Source organism: Tauraco erythrolophus, chromosome Z (assembly GCF_009769465.1).
Source record: "Tauraco erythrolophus isolate bTauEry1 chromosome Z, bTauEry1.pri, whole genome shotgun sequence".
Lineage (NCBI taxonomy): Eukaryota > Metazoa > Chordata > Aves > Musophagiformes > Musophagidae > Tauraco > Tauraco erythrolophus.
The window spans coordinates 68,872,467-68,896,195 of record NC_141496.1 but is presented as its reverse complement, the minus strand read 5'-3'; positions in this window follow the sequence as shown (position 1 = coordinate 68,896,195).

Sequence of the window (23,729 nt, the reverse complement as noted above, 5' to 3'; positions counted from 1 at the left end):
TAAGATGTGAAGTGCAAGCAAACAGACACTTGCCTAGTATTCAGACTGATAAGCCAGTCTATATATCATCACATCAGTAAAGGGACTGTCTGCTCCACTGAGAGATTACCAAATCTGAGGAAAGATTTAGAGACAAGAAAATCCATCTGACTGTACAAGTTTTGATCAGTTAGAGTCCACAAGTAAAAAATGACCTAAATAAGAATACAACAAAACCTGATAACTAGGGCAAGTTCATTTGGAGCATAGTCCTGCCACAAGCGATTGCAAGACAAGCTGCTCTTTCTTGGGCAATCTGGAAGTTGTCAGAGTCCACATAGAATAAAAACACAATTACAGTCCTTCTCCTGGCTTTGGTCAGAATGGATTGTAGTGAGAAAGATAAGGAATGTAATACAGGTTTTCCTTTAGAGTCAAACAAAAAATGAAGAGTGCTGCTTTAGGACTAAGGTGATGTACATTAAACAAAAGGAAGAATCACTACTGTCTCTTGCTGTAAAGTTCTAGGAGTCAAATTCAGATAATGAGATTTTTACTTGTGAACCTATAAAATAGACTCAGTATTAGAATGCATGAATGAAGATGGGACATCTCATCCAATGTAAGAACACATACGACTGCATATATCTGCAGAGATACACATACAAAACATATTCATACATGAGTTATACATTGATATATGTACTCATATACATATATAGGTAGACATGCACACATGCACACACATATTTCTTGCTTACAGTTGATGTAATATTTCATTATTTCAAGGAACATAATTCTTCTAATGATTTTGAAGACTTGTTCATTCTTGGAATACTTTGCCCTCTGATGATACCTGTGCAGATCTCATTGATACTGTTAGAATTTACTATCCACTGACTGTGTGCTTCCTTAAGGACTATAAATTCTAAGAGAAAATTCATTATTACTTTCTTTCTGCCTCTGGGTCAGAATTAACATCATGAAGTCCAACAAAGCCAAATGCAATGTCCTGCACCTTGGTCAAGGCAATTCTCAATAGACTGGAGGATGAACAGATTGAGAGCAGGCTTGCAGATACTTCAGGTATTGGGAGATGAAAAACTAAGTATGAGGTGGGAATGTGCATCTTCAGCTCAGAAAGAAGTGTGGCCAGCACGGCAAGTGAGGTGATTCTCTGCCTCTGCTCTCATGAGATCCCACCTGGAGTACTGTGTTCGGCTCTGGGTTCCACAGCACAAGAACAACATGGAGCTGTTTGAGAGGGTCCAGAGGAGGGTCATTAAAACCATCAGAGGGCTGGAACACCTCTCCTATGAAGAAAGGTTAGTCAGTCTGCAGAAAAGGTGATTCTGAAGAGAGTTTATTGCAGCGTTTCAGTATATAAAAGGGGTTTATAAGAAAGACAGAGAGAGACTTTTTACCAAGGTCTGTAGTGACAAGACAAGGGGTAATGGTTTTAAACTAAAATAGTTTTTATGATGAGGGTGGGGAGGCACTGGAACAGGTTGCCCAGAGAAGCAGTGGATATCTCATCACTGGCAGTGTCTAAAGTTGGGTTGGATGGGGCTTTAAGCAGTATGATCTAGTGAAAGATATCCCTGCTCATGGCCAGAGGCTTGGACTAGATGATCGTTAAAGATCTCTTCAAATCCAAGCAATTTTATGATTCTATGATTTTTTAAAAATTACTAAGCATCAATATATATTAGCTTTTCTTTTAAACCTGAAAACATACAGCATTTCTAATGTCTTTGATAGGTGAGTTCCAAGTTTTTAACTATTTTTGTTGGTCTATTGCTCTACTGTTTTTCTTGCTTTCTTTTTCTCCCCTCCTACTCTTTCTATATTTTGTTTGACATTATTTATTTATGAAAGAAGCCTACATACTTTAGCTATTCTGTTAGTCACTGTACAAAAAGGAAACAGATAGTAAAGTTTTTATATATGGATTTGTAAAACAAGAAAAAATGCGAAAGCAGAAGATTGTATCTGTGTCACAGATTAAGATCTTTCTCAACATGTAGGTGGCCCGGTGCAGTGCTTTGCACAAAAGCTGGAGGATATTTCCTTTTTAAGATTTTTTTACATACTCAGAAGAAGCCATCAGATCATGGCCTGGAATCATATCTTTCCAAAGAGGTTTCTGACAGATCTGTATGGATGTCCATGAAGAAGCAGCTACACTCAAGATTAGACAATTACTAACCTGAGCCAGCTTGTTTCAGTTTAGCTTGTGTACCCTTAGACTACAGCACAGTCACAGAGTCATAGGCAAAGAGAAGCTAAAGCTCCTCAAAACCAAAATAAAGTAAAATCCCAGAACTGGGAGACTGTGAAATTGTGTAAATGTGATGTGGTGTTTGAAAGCAAAATGACTTTGAGTCCTAATCTATGATTACACATGAAATTTGACATACCTTCTATTCTGAGCATTTGATGAACATCCTAACTTTAAGTTACTCTCCTCTTCTCCACTCTCAGATATTTCCAGGACTATTTTTTTTTTTGTCACTCTAACTTTTGCTTGTTCTTATGTTCATTGTGATACGGTAGTCTATTGAGATCAGTGAGCTTGTCATCTTTACAGATGCTTTACAGAGGTGTTACTGAAGCCTGTACATTGCTTTATTTTCTGCTTTTATCATGCAGTCTTTGATTTAGATTAGATGAACTCACTGGGAGTACTGAACGTGTGCATATGTTTATCCATCAGAGAAGCTGTGTGTCATTCCTAATGTATTTTTAATTAGCAATATTAAAGATAGTTAAAGAAAGTATCACCTTAAAATACATTCCTAAAATCTCTTTGTGGTTTGTTAGGGTTTTTTTTGGTTGTTTGTGGGTTTTTTTGTGATTTTTTTGGTGATTTTTTGGTGGGTTTTAGTTCTTTTCTTTTGGTTTTTGTTTTAATATTGTCATTACTAATCTTAGTAAGAATAAAATGGAAATTGGCTATGAGGCAACAAAAAATACATATCACTGCAGGCTAGCTGGCATTGGCCTTTGTTCTTGTAGAAAACCTCACGTAACTTTCTCAGGTTGAATCTATATGAGGAAACATCCAAATATGTTTTAAATTTTGTTGATCTCAAAACCCTTTCATTAATCTTTGCACCTTTATTTCCCTGAGAAGGACTATAAATCGTTGTATTGTATTGCTACTATTCAAGAAGGATGTTTTACTTTAAGCTATATAATTCATCATAGAAGGGTTGTTCATGCATACCTGTCTTTTCTGAATGAAAATAATTCGATCCCATAAACAGAAAGTCAAGGAAAAAAAGAAAAGCTATATTGCAATGATTTTAAAGGCCTATCAAATGCCACCTTTAACTCAAATTAGAGTTAACACAACAATTCCTTCTTATCACAGAAAACCATTCTTTAGTTTATTTTGGCAAATAAATTTGTTGATGATCATCTTTACTATTCAAAGCAAAAAAAAAAAATAGACCCAAAATGCAGTGATGGAGCTAGGCTACTCTCTAACATCAAAAATGCTACATAAGATGGAAATCTTTGTTATTTTTCTTTATAAAAATCTTTCTCTTGACAGTGCTAGCGAAAAATTCCACTGATTTGCATTACAGACTGCAAGCTAGTTGAGAAGTATATATTGATTTCAGGAGCATTTTTAAACCTTTTTCCTTGATAAAAGTTCTACATGCATACAAAATCTGTGTGGTGTATGGATACTGCAAAGGATACCTTAAAGAAGGCCTACAATGATCGATAGACAGGCACATCCCTTCTCCCTGTGGTTAGTAATATAGAGTTCAATTCCATCAAAGAAGAGGGAGTAAATCATAGAATCATAGAATGGTTAGGATTGGAAGGGACCTCAAGTATCATCCAGTTCCAAATCCCCTGTCATGGGCAGGGAAACCCTCCACTACACCAGGTTGCCCAAAGCCTCATCCAACCTGGCCTTGAACACCTCCAGGGATGGGGCATCCACAACTTCTGTGGGCAACCTGTTCCAGTACCTCACCACCCTCAATGTAAAGAATTTCTTTCTTATATCTAACCTAAATCTGCCCTCTTTCAGTTTAAATCCATTGCCCCTTGTCCTATCACTACACACCCTTGTAAAAAGTCCCTCTCCAGCTTTCCTGTAGGCCTCCTTTAGGTATTGGAAAGCTGCTATAAGATCACCCTGGAGCCTTCCAGTTTGTTAGCAAGGTGCTTTCTGGGCAATATTTGTCTCAATCATATAAGTACAAAATAAAGTCTGGACTTGATATGATCGAAGTTTTTAGATGTGGTTACTCAAGTGTCATGAGTCGCAAATATACTGTATATCTTATCGGATAGTCAGTAGGGACTGTCTATTTTAATCCTTTCTTTTGCAGATAAATATGCCCTTGGAATTTCTGCTACTGATTCAATGATGCTGTCTAATTGACAATTTAAGATTTGTGCATGCTATGCCTCTGTACCTAATCCCCAAGTCATATTTATGCCTCCTGTAAGTCATAAGCAGGCCAAGGACATGAAGGTCTTACAGTTTCAACAGCCTGTGGGAGTCTTTTGATATACACTAGTCTCCTCACACACAACCTGCTCAAAAATTTCATTGGCAGTGACACTAAGAAATGTCTTTGTATTCTGGTGAGCAAAGCAATGTTCTTCCTTTTGCAGAAGAAAAATGTTGATCCATAAATCCCTCAAATGTGTTCAGAGCAAGAATTCACACTACATTCACTGGCACTGTGGTACTGAAGCATATGTCATGATTTCAGACTTTGGTAGTGAAATAATGTGATTTTACTTGACCTTAAAATAAAGTCTGTAAAGGAGCAGATTTGAAAATTTTTTTTTTCTATTATTTTTCATATTAAAACTATTTGTACACATAACTGTGGCTTATTTTTTTGTACATCAGTGTCTAATTACAGGATCTCCATACAGTTAGACTGTTTTTGTAGCAGTAATTCATAAAATTCATGAGGTTGTAGCTCTCAAGCTCAAACCAAACGTACCCCCATTACAAAGACTCTGAAATACATGAAACAGCAAAAGGCAAGATATTTTGGAGGTTTATTACTGAATCCCTATGGTACAACTATCAACAATGTTGTTGTAGGATAGAATTAAACTTAAAACTCCCAATGTACCATGGCAAAAATGTGAAAGTTTTTTTAAAAATTGTCCCTACTTTTGGACTAAAGTACAGTCTAGCACATCTGATTTTTGAATAGTACATATGAATGGATTACAGGAGATGTGCTCTTACCTCAACTACAATTTTCAGGCATGGTAGGTTTAAAAGTGTCATTTTGTCAAGGAAACCTCACAAAACATGACTTCTAGTAGAAGTGGAGAGCAGTGTGTTTGCTGACAGGTTCAGAACAAGCTCTTACAGAAGGGCTTTTACAAGTCTGGAGGAGATTTACTTCACATAGGTGTGTAGAAGAGTGAGGGATGGATTGTGCATGTTTAAAGGTCTGAGGGAAGCTGTTTCCTTCCTGATGATCTGAAAGTACGATTTCTTGTGCTCTGTACTCTGCTACTGCATTGCCGGTTGCTGCATAAAGCATTAAGAAGGAACCACAAGACAGTATCAGATTTCTAAAACTAAGTTCCATAGTTAGGTACCAGAACGATTTGTTTTTTCACTGAATCCATAGCAACAGAAAAAATCAGATTATTTATATGTCTTTAAATATCGACTGTAGATATTTATATTTCAGGTGCGCTCAGATTTGAGCATGCAACCAAGAATAAGAGCATTTAAAATAATTCTGCTGATTTCAGTGAGGCCTTTTCTGAGAGAATCTACTCTTTTAACTTCCACAAAAAGCAGCATCTTCCAAGAGAGGTCAAGCAAAACACATAACAAATGCAGATACCTGTGTGAATACATAAACATTCACTTCCTTCTGAAAAGTGAGATGATCACTGCATCCCTCTCTTCTGACAACCAGGAGGCATCATGTACTCCCTTGTCTATACATATTTTCTCAGCAAAGAATAAATGTATTCCTAATTCTGATTTCAGGACTGTTTTACAAGCTTAAGTAACAGGCATACGTAAGTATCAAGTTGTGGGCAGCCACTTAGTAAACAGAAAACTCAAAGGATGTCCTCAATCTTGCTATGTTGTGTGCACAAGAAAGAGGAGACTCATTTTGGGTTAATCGTTATGAGATAGGTAGATGATATGTGATACAATCTTCTTCTAGGCTTCATTTTTGATCTACATACATGTGCATCAAGAAAACGTATTATCCCACTAAAAATTGTGAAATGAATGCACTTTGGACATAGCTGTCCTGCTATCAGATTATAAAGCGGGTTTTGTTGCTGACTTTTTCCAGAAATACATCTTTGAAATGTATAACATTAGGTCATATGTATGTCCCCTTGAGTTTTCTGCAGCTGAGGTGTCACGAAACCTCACTATGCGAAGTGGTCCCAAGACAATGTTCCGTTACACTATTAATGCCTTTGCTTGTTCTTTACTTGTGCAAGGTGCATCTCTACTACAGCCAAAAACTTAGTCCTACAAGTTGTGCTAAATTCTTTAAAGGTGAACATTATGTTTGTCGAACCAAGAATTCTTGCAGAAAATGTCATCTCCGTTTTCTATTGTCCACATAATAAATATTGCATGACTTTGGAGTGGGTAAGGAATATTTATTTGAAAGAGTATACTATGATTTAGTATCCAAGTCCCATTAATGGCAATAGGAATCATGCTGCTAAATTTCCACATACCTTGTGGGAAAAGTACAGCTGATTATCTAATGCTATGCTCTCTCAAGCAGGTGGAGGAACTTTGGTGCTGAGAACGTAATGCAAAAAATGTATAGAACTACACAACACTATTACATTCCTGTGTCACACCTCTCATAAGCTGACTCTGAAAACAAATAGGCAACCAGTATTATGTGAGCAAGAAACAGAGGCATGTTTTTCTTGGCTTTGAAAGCACAAAATAAGTCAAATGCATTTTATTTTTTCACCATATCTTTATACATTCAATGTAAACTTCACAGAAATATTGTCTGACAAATACATTGGACATCCTTGAGAATAAGCAAGAATTATTATTATGACTCTCCAAATACAGAAACAAAAACAGAATAGTGAAATGACTTGTTGAGAACTTCCTAGCAAATCATTGTCAGAGTAAGGATTAGGAAACAATATCTTCCAACACTCACTTTCTGCTCATTTCTCCAAGTCTAGCTGTTCCTCATTAGTAATTTTAAAATAATAGGATCCAGCCTTATGGAGACTTACTCTTGAGTATGATTTTTTTGTTTAGCAGTTCCAGCTTTCTGACTCTGTGAACCAGTGCACAATATATTTCAGCTGGGAAGATTCATCTGGGAATGAAACACTAAGGAAAAACAGATATTGACTGCTTTTAAGACAACCCGCAAGATGTGGAGACACAAGAGATAGTCACTGACAGAGGTGATTATGTCATGTTCATTATATTAGCAATCTAAAGCAATAATTTAGTTCTTGAATGACAGTCTTCAGAAAAAAAAAAAAGTGAAAAATAAGAGAAAGCCTACATGATATATACCTTATAGTCCGCAGGCAGACATGCAGTATTTATCTGTAAAAGTTTCTGTCAAACCTAGTTACTATTTCTTTCTGCTTGTCCTTACATAGACCTTAGAATTCCATTACGGAAAATAAATGTCCGTCACAATATTTCTAATAGACCTCCAAGTTTAGCTGATACTTATGGATATCTTCCCTCCACACTCTGCTGTTTTAGAAGAGTAAATCATCAAAGCCATGGCTAAACTATGATTTAGTTAAAGACTGTAAATCAAAAAACTTGAACTAAAAAAGAATTGAAAATAAAATTTTATTAAAATTGCTCCTATAAAAATACTGCAACACAGAACCTGTTTTGAAAAGTAAAATATATTTTAGCATTTTTATTTACGTTTTTGTAGATAATTTCAGGAATTAGAGGAAAAGATTCAAGATATAGTTACATGTGAATATTTGTGTGCATATACTTACGTATTCATATGAATAGACAAATGAAAGGTTGAGCTTGAAGTATAATTGTTGCTTGGGAATGTCATCATGCATGAAACATTAATGTATGGTGTTCTGTGTTTTCTTTGAATTTCACTCAGCTTTTTTTTTATCCTCGTGATTTTGAGTTGTGACAGAAGGACCCATTTCCTGATGATGACAGTCTCTCTGGATAGCTAATAAAGACAGAGAAGCACATGTGGCGTTGAAGTCTTTAATGGAATCAAAAAGCAGAGGGGAGAAAGATATAATAACAGTAAGTATGGTTTATTCATCTAGGAATGAAAAAACATAATTCCTCCAAACTTACGGGTTTTATGTAAACAGAATGGCAAGATATAAGGAAAATATTGAATGTTTTACGGACCCAGAGGAATAATAAGACCTTTTGTTAAGAACTTTACAGGGGTTTTCTTATTACATTTAGAGAAAGTGAGAAGCTTTGAGGAAGCGTTTCTCCAGAAACATCCTGGCAAGCTCCAGCCTTTAGGAGATGACATCCCTCACAACTACCCTGCTGGATTTCAGAATCACTCAGATAATGTCAGAGAATCTAAAAAGTGAGGAACCACAGCCTAGGTTGATGAGGTTTATATTATTTCAAACATTTAATATAGAGATATTTACACCAGAACTGGTTTTCTAGATTCAGTTTAACCTAAAAAAGGAAGACTATTTTGCTCTCAGGGATCTGGATACTGCCAAAAATATTTCCATATTTGGATATTGATCAAATAGTTAATTATAACAAGCTTGGAAGGAAAACTGGAAACAAGGTTTCCCTTCCATCTCACTCCCTCTCAGCTTAGATGTTGTATCAGGACTAAAACTCACTTACAAGTTTTAGAAGCTTATTCAAAGTAGAAATGTAGATTTCATATTGGTTTTAAAAATCTAAAGTAGAGAAATATTTCAGCTATGTGTATGGTAGTAGCATCACCACTGTACATGAGTCAGCCATTGTGTCTCCTTGTGTTTTACAGCATTGCTCAACAGAGTCATTACCACTAATGTCTTGAGTGTCTTCAGCAACGGTGACTTCTCTGATTACCTCCCTTGGTAGGCTCTTCCATTCTCCAATTACTCTCACTTTTTCTGATTAATTTGGGACTAAACAGCATGAGTTTTCATTTCTAGTGACTTGTTTCCAATCGAGAATAGCCATGTGGTTACCATGCACAGACAAAAAGTAATACTACCAATGCACTGCCATTTAGTAAGACCTCTCCCTTGCAGGAGAAACATGATTTATTTATTTATTTCCACACTGATGTATCACAAAAATATTTTAACTAAAGTTCAAAAGGTATAATGAGAAACTTGGAAAGCTAACTTCAAGTGAAGTACAAAGACAAGGTTTTCCCTTGACTATGGCATGTACTACTTGAGAACATTTTATACCTGCATCACCTTAATTACTCTTATTATTGCTTTATGGTAAAGTGTGATGTCAGGATTAAGATTCACAATACTAGTTGCTATGCAAGTGTCTGTGGTCCATGATGCACATTATGTAAACAGCTGCATAACATAGAATCATAGAATCATAGAATGGTTAGGATTGGAAGGGATCTCAAGTATCATCTAGTTTCAACCCCCTGCCATGGGCAGGGAAGCCCTCCACTACACCAGGTTTCTCAAAGCCTCATCCAACCTGGCCTTGAACACTTCCAGGGATGGGGCATCTGCAACTTCTCTGGGCAACCTGTTCCAGTGTCTCACCACCCTCAGAGTGAAAATTTTTTTTCTTATATCCAATCGAAATCTACCCTCTTTCAATTTAAAGTCATTGCCCCTTGTCCTATCACTACATGCCCTTGTAAATAGTCCCTCTCCGCTAATGATAATATTCTTTTCTGCCAGATCAAATAGTAAGTCTTCTCTCCCACCTCAAAACCAGATAATTTTCTGGTTTTGAGTAGATTAAAATATTTTTACAGTTTACTTCAATTTTTGTAAATTCTTAATTTTCTATTATGGTCATTAAACATTTTCCACTGTTACTAAAATTTAGGTAAGAGAAGCCAAGTCCAAAGATGCTCAAGTTTTCATCAAAACACCATTCAAATATGTTTTTTTCTGACATGTAAAATTGTGTATTAGTTTTTAGAATATTCACCTCTTCTGTGATTAATTCAGAATAGACTTTATATCTGTGCCTGGAAAGACTGTTAGAAGATTTCTAGGGACTAGACAACTTCTATAATGTCTTCAACTCCACAGACATTCAATCACTGCCTGACTAACTCCAGAGTAACATGAGATCACTTATGTCTTCCACTACTGTTTGTTATTTTGAGGAATGGTCTTCACCACAAAAAGATGATAAAGTAACTCTATACAATTTTTATGTTGGAAATCTCAATATGGCTGGAGAGGCGATGATATTTTTTGTACAACACTTTTTCGCTCTCATGTGTTGTTGTGGTAATATTAGTATTCTCCAGATATTTTGGTCACTCATGGCAAGTTTAGACTATAAATTATGCAAAGTTACATTCAAAAGTCAATTTTTTCAAGATTATTACTGTCAAGTCAAGAAAAAGGATAACTTCTGTATGATGTCACTTCTGCGTTTCCTCAGAACTAAAAGCTCTGAAGTTCTGCTTTTTGGTTGATCATATGATAGTCAATGCTGTCAATACGGGACAAAACCTACATCATATAATAGATAAATAGATATGTGAAACCTGTAAGTATGATTTTGTTGATCCAAGCATACAGAAATACCATGTGCATAAATAGCTATTTTAACATATAACTATTATTAATTGGGTCATTTCCTGTGAACTCCTTCCTTTTTTAAAAAAAGTTTATTTTAATATTTCTATTTCTTCAAGAGGCAAGAAAAATCTGTCAGAACTAGAAGTATGATTTAACTCCTCTAATCATTTATGGAGAAGTTAGGTATATACTCCTCTTCCAGGTTCTCTTTTTACTTTAGGAAGAAATAAAATTTCCAGGAGTTTATCACCACAGTTTCTAAAATGTTTAGGCTGGTCTGCACTCTGTGGCTATCCATCTTACTCCATTGACTACGAAAAAAAAGCCTAGACAACTACATTAGATCACACATTCAATTTACAGATGTCTAACAGCTAGGCTGAGGAAGGATAGACTTACTCAATTTTGATGTGCGTGGGGTGCCTTTCCTCCAGTGTGAATGGACTTTTGGTGAAGTCGTCATCCTACACAAACCCTCAAAGTCAACAGATGCATGAATCCAACTGCACTGTGACCCTCTGCACTGTGCTGAATTACTTTTGCCGTAGTGATGTAACATTTTATTCAATTATTTCATGCTTAGCACACCACAGCTTTTATGAGTTAGTTACGTTTTCTTATATCACTGTTATTTCTCATGAACAAAACAACTCAAAGTCTTGATGCTTTTATACTTTATATATCAAACAGATGGGAAAAAATAGAATCCATACACTAACCAGGATTTAAAAAAACTCTGTAATCTTCAGAGGCAGTGTATTTACTCACTCACATGAAAGATAAGCTCCAAAATGAGCAATTCCAAGGAGCTATATATGCCACTGTGTTCACCTTTCAAAATCCTCTGGGCATAAAATAAAGACAAAAGTGGAAAATCTTGTCTTCTCCAGAGTTACAGTAGTATAATAATGAAATGCTTTAACAGGATTAAGACAGGGGCATTGTGAAATCCGTAATTTACATGACTTTTGAACTTCTTATTTTTGTAAAACCCTTTAGAATATGGTAAAGTTCCTGTGTAATGTCACTGCTGTCTCACAAATGTGCAGCCCTGGAATGGTGAAAGGTGACACATACCTCATGCATTTCATCTGGGTAAAACTAAGTTTATGATCTTATTTCATAAAGAGTCTTGAGTTGAAAATGATATGAATGCTGGGGCTCCTGCGGCTGCTGGAGCATTTATCCAAGCATCTTATTTATCCATTTTGAGAATTTTCTATAAATTACAAGTTTGAAAAAGATTCCAAATATATCAAGTTTCTAATTCAGATTCAATCCTATCCTAATGCATGAGATATCAAACAAAATGCATACTTAGGACTACCCTATAGTCTTTGCAAAAGGCAGGGTGGATGAGATGTAGTACAGAGAAACAAATGACCTACTCGAGGATACACAATGGAGTATGCAGTAGCATGAATAAATATACAAAACTAGGATTATTAATAAGATCTTCTAATTTCTAATTCACTGTTTTACATATTTGATAATGGCAGTTTTGGGCAGCTGAAAGGAGGGTGGCCTTTTTCAGATTATTTCACGCACTTCTTTAGGAAGGTCTGTATACTCAAAAATATTTGGCATTCACTGTGAAGTATTAATAGAATCATAGAATCATAGAATGGTTAGGGCTGGAAGGGACCTTCAAAGGTCATCTAGTCCAACCCCCCTGCAACAAACAGGGATATCTCCAACTAGATCAGGTTGCTCAGGGCCTCGCCCAACTTGGCCTTGAATGTCTCCAGGGATGGAGCATCCACCACCTCTCTGGGCAACCTGTTCCATCAACAACCTGTTGGATGTATTCAATCATCCAACCCATAATGTCACTGAAAATACCTCCCTCTCTCCTTCACACATTCCGCCCCCCCCCGCCGAAATTGCACATCCTTTATATTTAACCCAAGTCTATGAAGAAGAAAAGTGTACAAAGTAATATTGCCTATATGTTTGAAACTTTCTGCTCTTGGGTTTTTTTTGGTTAATTTTAGCCAACTTTGACACAGAGGGTCTCAAATGTAGCATGATACTATAAAATTTCTGAAAACAGGGATTTAGATGGCAGAAAGACTCAAATTAGTGCTTCCACTGAGCAAAAACCTGAAGCATAAACTCAGTATGAAATACTGCTGTATTATTCAGCACTAGGGAACTCCTAGCAGAAAAAGATCCTAGAGTTCAAGCAGAAAAAGATCCCAGAGTTCAACCATAGGAAGCATAGGAAGGACTTTGTCAAAGTTTGCATTTGTTCACATGTGGGGTTAGTGCGACTGTGAGACATGAAAGTGGAGCAAAACACTCCTCATAACTTTAGTCACAAAACTCTCCTTTGGTTTTGGTGGGGTTTTTGTTGTTGTTGTGGGTTTTTGTTTGTTTGTTTGTTTGTTTTTGTGCATTTTTTTAAAATTAATTTTAAGTCTTGTGCAATTTTTATTCTAACGAATGGTGGTCAACTTTCATCTTTCCTGCTGATTATTATGGCTTGGCTCGTAATCTAGAATGATTAGCTGAAATGCTTCAAGTTAATATAACTGTAAAGCTTTGTCATGGGAAATGCTCAGTGTAAAGAACATGTGGTGGTAAATGGTCTGATAACCTGAATACAGCTGAGAACAATTTCAATGTTATGGTGCAGTGCCTTATGCTCAGTTAGGAATAGGTAGTCTTTTAGTAGTTCACAGTCAGGAGGAACAGTCGTCCAACACGATTGTTTCTTTTCAAAAATCCTACGCAAGACACAGTTAGATAGGTCTTAATTTGTTGTCAAAAATCATTTTGAAACTACTGAGATCAGAACCTCTGGCTGTAAATGATTAAGGGAAAAAGTTTCCTCTCCTGATCTGAAAAAAACACTGAACTAACACTGCATGGAGTATAGAATTTGATCTATTAGTAGACCGATAAAAATATGTTAATTTCTTTTTGGTGTCAATAGTGTTCTACAGCTTTTCAGAATCACTGGTTTTTCCAAGGTGTAAACATCTCTCTCTTTTTCATAATTAATTCCAGACATTTGACCTATTCAGACATTTTCAAGTGTAGTTCTGAAAATATTAACTGACTTAATCTAATATCTAGTTATCCTGTGATGGCATGAAGTGCTTCAACATTTATTATATTTAGACACAGAATAAGGTAATAATGCCTTCTATTATAGTTCTTTCTATTTGGAGGTTTCACTTTCCACTTTTATTGACTCTTGGAAGATTTTAGTTGCACAGGGAATATTATTGCTAAGAATGCATAAGTAATCTGCACTGTATGAGCTCTTTCTTTTCAAGAAATTATATTTATGAAAACTGGCGATGGGGCAAAAGAAACCTAATTTCTCCCTGTGAAAACTCACACATTCAAATGAAAAACCTGCATACCACCTCATTTAACATTTCTTCTTACTACAGCACATCACTTATTTTCATTCTCTGGGTTATTTGGGATATGAATCTTACATCTATGTGATATCCCAGCTTGATGTAGGTAGACCATCTAAAAACTTTATTCCTGAAGATGGATATCCCGTAATATGCTGTCTTTTTGATTTATTATTTTGGGTTTCACTTTTTCAAAAGCTGATTAACTAATAGGCCATTTTTACTGGAAAGCTAAGTACTTACAAGTTCACTTCCTGCAGGTGGCATTCTGTTTCATGCTGCTGAAAATCCTGAGCAATATTTTTACTTGTCTTTCTGGTGCTTAACTTTTACAGCTTATATGCTAATTTATAATAAGAATTCAGCACATAATTCATTGATGTGTCCACTCTTAGCCCCTACAATTATTCTAAAACCAAAGAAATATAGCTAGCTTATTTTTTCCTCTTCCCTTTGATACATTTCCTTGATGATCTGAATCTATCTCCACGAATACAGACGGAAAAAAACTCCACAGAACCAAACAACACTTTCAGAATCTACTAAGTATCCAGTGATGTTATTTGAAACATTACCTGGATGATATTGCCTCTGCCAACCTTGGCACTTTGCTGCTTCCTGGCAGCTCTTTGGCACTATTTTAAGGCAAGTCACTCATGATCATAAGCCTAATTGGTGAGCTGCAGTAAAGCTCACCTTTTTCAGCAGATTTTTCAGTCTGCTTTTTAAAGCAAGTATAATGGGCAAACAGTTCACTGCATCTCTAGCTCCTGGCATATGGCATCCAGGAGAACAAGTCAGCCCATCAGATTAACCATGTAATAGACTCAGAATCAGCTTTAAAACTGTAAAACAAAATTGCTTATGGAGTCTGCCAAAGTACCAGATGCTGCTCTTGGAAAAAATATTTTCCAGTGCTTAGCATCTGGGCTCTGAGGTTGCCAGCAAAACCTGAAAAAAATTGCTAGGCACTATCCACCATTTTTGTTTGTATAGGTTTCTTTCAATGTGAGATTGTTATTATTATTATTATAGCTGCCATTGAAATTGCTGTTCTTTCTGAATATTTGAAAATATTTTCTATTAATTATATTTCATAGTAAAAGAAATTTACATTTAAATTCTTCTTCAGAACAACAATTCATTTAATCTAGTATTTTATTTCTGACCCTAATCATTCTATGATTCTATGATTCTATAATGATCAGAAATGTGACCAATAGTGTGCAAAAGTCATTTAAGGTATAGTTAGATGAGTAAAGAAGATGCCTGACATAGGTATAAAAAACTTTGTTAAGTAACGGCAGAACAAAATAGCTCAAAAATGAAATGAAAAAAGTTAGCACATTACTACCAAGTGTATATGCAAATTGGCTCTGTATTGGGAGTGGCATATTTGCCTATATCGTGGCAATTTCATGCCATACAGTTATAATAAGCATATCTGTAATTTTGCAAACATGGAAGTTTTATATCTGTCACAGATTTCTGTAATTTCTAATTTTTTAACAAGATATGTAAATAGAGCAGCAATTTTTTACCCATTAAAGTACTTAATTTTATGAGGAAACACTTGAATTCTGGGCTTTAATTATATTTTGTGGCAATGAATTTCATTAATTTATTATATGCTCAGTGAAACATGGAGCTTATTTGACTGATAGAAGTGAGTCAGCAGCCAAATTTATGCTAGGACCAAACCTAAATCTTTGCATATGTCTTTCTAATTACAGAAAGAAATACATCCTGTTTTTACATCAAATGGGACAAATTCTGTCCTCAGATGAAAGTTTACCTACCAAAAAAAAAAATAAAAATCAATAGTGCTACTACTAATCATGCTTTTAATGGAATCTGGGGGATAATACTAATATTGGTATTGTTAAAAGCAGTATGTTAAAAATAAAATATCCTAATGAAATCCATTGTATAATCTGACAATCTGATTTATCTTCTCCCGTATGGCATTTTGCATTCAGAGTGTCTTCATCAACTTCAATTGAGTGAAGAATAGGAACTAACCTATTTATTAGCTTTCTATTATACCTTTTAAAACATCATGCATTAAGAGATGTCATGATTAATTGCTATTGAGCAAACCAGCATCCTTATTCATCAAAATTCTGGTACATTACTGTAGCATTGTAAGGCGTTATGGCAGATGCCATCCAACGGCTTTGCAGCTGCATGATTGATGCTATCATTTTTGATTGATGTCTCTGAGACTGTGGCATTCAAAGCCGAGCAAACCTCATATGCTTTTGAGAGGCAATGAATGTAAATTTACAATGTGAGAAATTATTATGTGGAAGAGTTGCAAATCTGCAGTGAAGGTTCCTGCAGCCGTTAGGATGTCCTTCGTTAAAGGAGGCATTTTAGGATGTACCAGACATGCAAGAGAGAGGTGACATATCTATTTTAGGATACTTCTAGGAAAACAGCTTCTTTCTCATTCTTTGACAAGACAGAAAACTAGTTTTTTGCAAGACATAAAAGGAGTTCTTCCATAAAAATATCTTTTCACTGTTCTACATAGATACAGTGTTCTTACCTCAGGACAGAACTAAGAACAGCAGGCCATAAGCCAGTTCGTCAGTTCGGCTAGTGAGCAGTCCTTCTGAGAATTAATAAAGATGAACACAGAATGAACACCATGGTCACCCCAGATCAATATGGGAGAATATTGGTGGAATTGTGCTGGGCTCATAAATAAGAAATGCTGAAGTTACGGGCAGGATACAAGCTAGTCTGTCAGCTACTCTTCTGTAGTCACCAGGTAATCAGACAGTGTTTTAAATAACCGTTTTTTGAACCATGTAGGTAGGTTTTGGATACAGTAAGATACAGGAAGAAGCCTAACAGATGTAACATATCTTGGACAGAAATGTGTCTGAACAATTAACAGTCTAACATATGTTAAGTAAACAAAGGTTTCTGGAAAAATACTGAGTTAGAAAAACATTGCAGAAGAACATCATTAATTAACTATATTGGTCATGACTATTCATTTTCTTCTTTGTTTTTGGCCTTTAGAGGAAAATATAGGCACTATTAGGAGCACTTAGATAATTTTGTTTGGCGGTGGAATCAGAAGTGTACTAAAAAAGAAATTTAGGTATAGAAAAGAAATGATTGTAATGAAACAGAATCAGAATGGCAAAATATTGGTATATTTAGCAAGAACAAAATATCTCAAAATATTTTGTCAGTTAAGTACGGTAAACCACAGGGGAAAAATAGAGATATGTTACTGCTGTTACTGCAGAAATAGCGTACACTTCAAAGTCTTTGGTAGCTGATTACAAATTCTTCACTGATTTGAAGAAGTTTTCTGTCAGAGCATCTGTGGCAGCAAATACATCAGCAGTAGTGGCAACTGTTGTTAGCGCTGCACTTTCTCTTATGTTTGAAGAGTTAACAGAAGCAGAAGGCAAATCCCCTGCCTGTCCTGTGAACATAAAGTTACTTCTCTCTACCACAGTAAGATTCAGCTGTGAGGTGTCATCTCTTTCTTCAATTAGTTGGAAGCAAATAAGAACTTGCTACAAGAACACCACAAATTACCTAACAAAATCAACAGAATTTATGATTCCTGATTACATGGGTGCACTACAGTGGAATAGAACTGGAAGCAACTTCCAGAAACCCCCCCACTCTGCAGCTGTTTGCTAAGGCACCATAAAGAGAAAGTGGGTTTGTCTGATTTGTGGAAGCCAGGAGAAACCAAAGAAAACTGTGGCTAAAGAAGACCTTTAGTCAGAAACAACAGAAAGTACCAAGTAGCAATGTTTGGTGTGAATAATTTCGTGTTGCTAATTGTCCTGAATATTTTTTAACTTGAGTGTTTTTTGGAGACTTAATGTGTCTTTTGGACTGCTAATTATGTATCAGATAGTAAGATTGTAAGATTCCTTACACAGATAGCTTCTAAAATGCAGAAAGTAGCTATTTTTTTTATTGGTTCTGGCTTTAAAAATGATATCAGCAAATTCAGCATAAGATGTAAATTAAGAAGAAATAAAGCTGTAAAATTGACATGGAAGAATAGCCACTTAAGATGAAAACCATTCAGTTCTGGGCTTGTCCAAACCTCAGCTTTTCTATTGGCTCACTCAAAGGGACAACTCTGGGGTGCTTCTGTGGTGGAGATAGTTTTCTGTAATGTAGTCATGTCTTCCACAGACTCTGTAGTGACTTATTGTCTCATTACACTCTGCAGTAGTCAAATACTGAGAAACTGCAATGGAATGCAACTGCAATTAAATGCAATACATTATAATAGTGTACGTGTTGAAGAAGTTTGCTCCTGGCACCTTAGGTGATGCAAAATTTTGATCTTTGTTCCCTCAAAAAGTTAGAAGACACACATTCATCTTGGTCACTGGCAAAACAAAATTCCAAGTAAATTACAAATTTTGTATTTCAAAGAAATGAGAAGGTGGCAAATATATTCTTATTGAATTGTACTTGTCATTACCAGTAATCACAGTGATTCAGTCTGTCTTAATTGACCGAATTTAACATCCTCTACAGTCGGCTTAGTTAACTAAGTTTCTTTGTAATGGATAGTATAGACAACTTGAATCCTGATGACACTGTAGTATCCCAGCTGCCCATCCTCAAAACTACTCAGTATCAATATTCATGAAGTCAAAGTTGCTTTGTGAACAAATAGCAACATACTGCCAGGTCTGAGGACTGGTCTCATGTATTCCCTTCTGACTCAGTTTCATTGGTCTTTCCCTGCGCAAAACTTTGCACAAAGAACAGAGCATGACTGTCAGAACCATGTTAAGCACAAGATGAAATAAGAGCGGACCCTCTCTGAAACAGATGTGTTGGTTTCCAAGAAGGGTTTAACCAATTGTACTTGAATAAGGAACATAGTTTTAACATCAATCCAGAAGTACAAGGAAAATTAGGAACAGCAACTTCATGGCATCCTTCTTGACGTCTCAGATTCCCCAGGGGTACAAAAAGAAGAGAGGTTATAGCTAGGCAAAATATTATTGTTCTTCAACCAGATTTCTTTTGCTACTAGAATCTATATGAAAATATTTTTTTCTGTTTTAAATTCTTCATGTAGGAAAACTAGGAACGTGGAAAGCACAGAAATGTGAGCAAGAGATTAATTATCAGTGACAGGAACTATCAGACAACTAGAAGAGACGGAAAGGGATGAAGTTAGCCAAAAAGATGGCATAAAAGAGGGAGAAAAGCTGAAAAGCAGAGTCTGTTACACAGAAAAGGAAAAAAAAAAAAAAATAACAAATCTGGAGGCCGGTCACCAGTGGGGTTCCCCAGGGCTCAGTGCTGGGTCCAGTTCTGTTTAACACCTTTATCAATGACCTGAATGAGGGGATTGAATGTACCCTCAGTAAATTTGCAGACGACACCAAGCTGGGAGGCTGTGTCGATCTGCTCAAGGGTAGGGAGGCCCTTCAGAGGGATTTGAACAGACTGGATCGTTGGGCTGAGGCCAATGGCATGAGCTTTAATAAGGCCAAGTGCAGAGTCCTTCACTTGGGGTATAAAAACCCCAAGCATCGCTATAGGCTCGGGGAAGAGTGGCTGGAGAGCTGCCTGGCGGAGAAGGACCTGGGGGTGTTGGTTGACTACCGGCTTGATATGAGCCAGCAGTGTGCCCAGGTGGCCAAAAAGGCCAATGGGATACTGGCGTGTATCAAGAATAGTGTAACCATCAGGAATAGGGAAGTGATCTTGCCCCTGTACTCGGCACTGGTGAGGCCGCACCTGGAATATTGTGTCCAGCTTTGGGCCCCTCGCTTTAAGAGAGATATTGAGCTCCTGGAGTGAGTCCAAAGAAGGGCGACTAAACTGGTCAAGGGGCTGGAAAATAAAACTTATGAGGAGTGGCTGAGGGAGTTGGGGCTGTTTAGCCTGGAGAAGAGGAGGCTGAGGGGAGACCTGATTACAGCCTACAAATACTTGAGAAAAGATGGTAGAGAGGTAGGGGAAGGGCTCTTTACATTAGTGTTGGGTGATAGAACAAGAGGAAACGGGTATAAGCTTAGTCAGGGGAGATTCAGGTTGGATGTTAGGAAGCATTTCTTCTCTGAAAGGGTTGTCAGTCACTGCAATAGGCTGCCCAGGGAGGTGGCTGAGTCCCCATCCCTGGATGTGTTTAAGAATAGGGTGGATGATCTACTTAGCGATATGGTTTAATGGGGATTAGGGACGGTTGGACTCGATGATCTCTAAGGTCTTTTCCAACCTAGAAATCTACGAATCTATGAATCTATGAAATGACACAGTTATGACAAAGAATAACTACAGATTATAAAAAATGGAAATAAAGCTCTTGGGGAGATGAGAAATCAACTAAGAATAAAAACCAAGGAAGACTAAGAAAAATATTGGAAAAACAGGGGTTGGAAAAGGATGACTGAAACAAATGGAAACAAATCTAAGCAGATTAATTGAAACAACCATATCACTCTCATTATGTAGTGACAAAGTTGTTGTTTTGTTGTTCTGTTGTTTTCAGAAGCAGATTTACTTATTTCAATAAAAAAAAAAAGAATACAAACTGAATTCCTATTTGGAATGGACAGAACTTGTGTAAACTGTAAAGTGTTTGAAGGAAAACACTGAACGCTGTAGTCTACTGACTAGATAAATTATACTGGAGCAGTTTACTGAGACATGTCAAAGATTTCTATAGTGTAGAATTTCATTTTCATCGTCATACTCACAGGACAGATGGTCTGGAATCAAAATACTCTATATGTTGCCTTCTAGTCACTGGTAGTACTGAAGAACATAGAGTATAAGCAAAACTGACATTTTTAGTCATAGTCAGCTGCCTATTCTTTCTAAACAGAGTTTTAGAGATCAAGACCAATAATTATGTGTAATGAGCATTTTTAGTACTCTCTTTTGTTGTCATTGAAATTAATGGCAAAATTTTAAAGTATTTCCTTTCTTGCCTGCTTGTCTATTTCCTTGACGTGAATAGTATCCTGTCTTAATGTAGCAGTACTTCCATTTGATTAATACATCTCTCTTGAGATAGTTTCCCTTAAGCTTAAGGGAATATGCTTAAGACTTGGGAATGTGAATTTTGCACTTTAGCTTTGCCCTGAAACAAAGCAAAAATAAATGGTTCAAATGTTCAAAACGTGGTGTTTCAATATAATGTAGTCATTTATTTTTTGTGAGATATTTCACTTTTGTAAGATGTAAGATGCATGTTTCTTTCAGTTTTGTGGTATGACTGACAACAAAATGTGTTTTAAATGTAAGCATACCCATGTTCCCTTTCCCTTAATAATTATCTAAATCCATATTCCAGTTATAGAACAGCATGGGCTACAGATTAAGAGATGTACTCTTGTAGTAGAAGCAGTAAATGATATTAAACAACACACATAAATGTTAGAAGGTACTGTCTCATGCAGAGTGCTGCAACTGTGGAGCTCCCTGCTGAAGAAGACTGTGGATGCTAAAAGTTTAAATGAATTTAAGGGGAGACTAGAGAGATTCATGGAAGACACATCCACTCAGTGTTGCCTTATAAATAAAAACTACATTTAGCTCAGGAGTACTAGGGGGAAGTAATGCATATGCTTGTCCTTTTTTCTACCTTTCCTCAGGCATTCTCTTGAGAGAAATGTTAAAGACAGACTCCTGGTATAGTCTGACAAATTACAGTCATATTCATACTCTCACTGCTGGAGAGAACAAAAATTGCACAGTATCTCATGCATCTCCATGACACCAGTGGCTGGCGCAGACTGCAGGAAAATCCTCTTGCTTTTGCGCTCTTGGTAGAGTGGTAAGAGTTATATGAGAGTGTTGAGAAGTTACTTGTCGTTCCTAGCAATGTGATTTCATGTCCATCTAAGTCCACGTACCAGGATACAATGAATTCTCTTATACACCAATGGAAAACTTAATATGAAATTAGTCTTCATCTCAACACGTAAAAGTTCAGGCTGCCAAGTGAACTTATGGGTACATATTACTCTGACTGAAGTTCTGCACATGTATTTTTTAAGATTTTAGTGCTTATGTACAAAATGTCTTTGAATAAATTGATATAATACGGCTGATCAAATAAAAAATACAGTTTTTAAAGAAATGTCCTTTCTGAATTTCTAAATTTATAATTGTAGTTTAAATCTGTATGACTATTTGTAGTGTGGGCAAACTAACATGATATTTTGCAATGTGAAAATCATTAAACATGGAAGTAGTTTCAGTTTCAGCAACTTTTTGGAGAGTGCAAGAATACATCTTAGAACATCATTATGGAACTTACTGCTTTCAGGATATATTAAATTTTCACAAGGGTAATTCTACGAGTGAAACCAGATTTAGTAAAAGATGTCCCTGCCTGTGACAGAAGGGTTGGACTTGGTAATCTATAAAGGTCCCTTCCAAACCAAACCTTTTTATGATTCTAGTACAATTTGAGAGTTTTTTTTACAGATGCATGACTATATTTATTAAGAAGTAATTCACTGCATGTAGTTTAGTCTTCTACATATTGTAGTTGTTTGGCCAGCTAGTTATCCAAGCTTATTTATAGTAAGAGGAATGAGATAATGCTTACGAGGTAGCTCATCTCACCTATCCTAAGTTGCCTACGTTATGAGGAAGTGAATTGGAGAAGTCTGATTGTCCATTGACAATTAAGAAGCCTAGAGCTTACAACAAAAGACCAGTGACATCAGTGAGGGAAACAGAGCAGAAAGGGAGACTACAAGATAACAGTGAGATCATTGTTATCAGCTTGATAAGGAGCTGTCACATTACAGTAGCTGCTTTGTCCATTGTTCTAAGTATTGTGACAGCAAACACAAAGTGTAAACATGAATCTCTCTGTTCATGCATAAATGGTAACAGAAGAAAACATACAAAGGAAAGCAAAACTTTGTCAGTAGTCAGGGAGTCCGTATTTAGGGCCAGCACATGGGACATAACTGCAGGAGAATATCTCTTTAGGATAGAAAGAAGATGGCAATGGCGGAGATCTTTCATGAAAAGAAGGTCCAATATATGAAAACAGGACAGAGAATGCCTGGTATAGGATTGAAGGGTCAGTGGGTTTAGCTCATGTAAAAAATAAGGAGCAAAAGATAGATTTCAGAATGTAAAGAGTGCAAGTGAAGCATGTAAAAGGTACAACTGTGTGAAAAATTGGTGAGTGGTTTGAAAAAATGTTTAGCGTTTAGTGAAGAAATGGGTAAATGGAAAAATGATTAATAATTGGAGAGACAGAAAGTATTAGGATTAAAATAAAGGGGCTTGATATCAACTGGAAAATTGTCAACATCATTAAGAAACAGATGCAAAGTTTACATTAGGTGTATATCAACATACATACAACTACACGTGTATATGTAGTCAGAAAAGAGAAGTATGGGTACCTACAACATAAATATTGCCTACATTGTACTGCAACATTTCCTTCACAAGATTAAGGATTTTTCCTTCTTTTTAATTTGAATTGTGGAGCAAACATTTTGGTTTTATCTGGTGTCAATAACATATTTAACTCAGTCAATAACAACATTTGATAGGAAATTAATTCTGTATTTTCTGTAATATTCACTTGTTATTAATGGTTGTTTTATAAACATTATTTATTGTAATGACTTGTTGAACTCTATG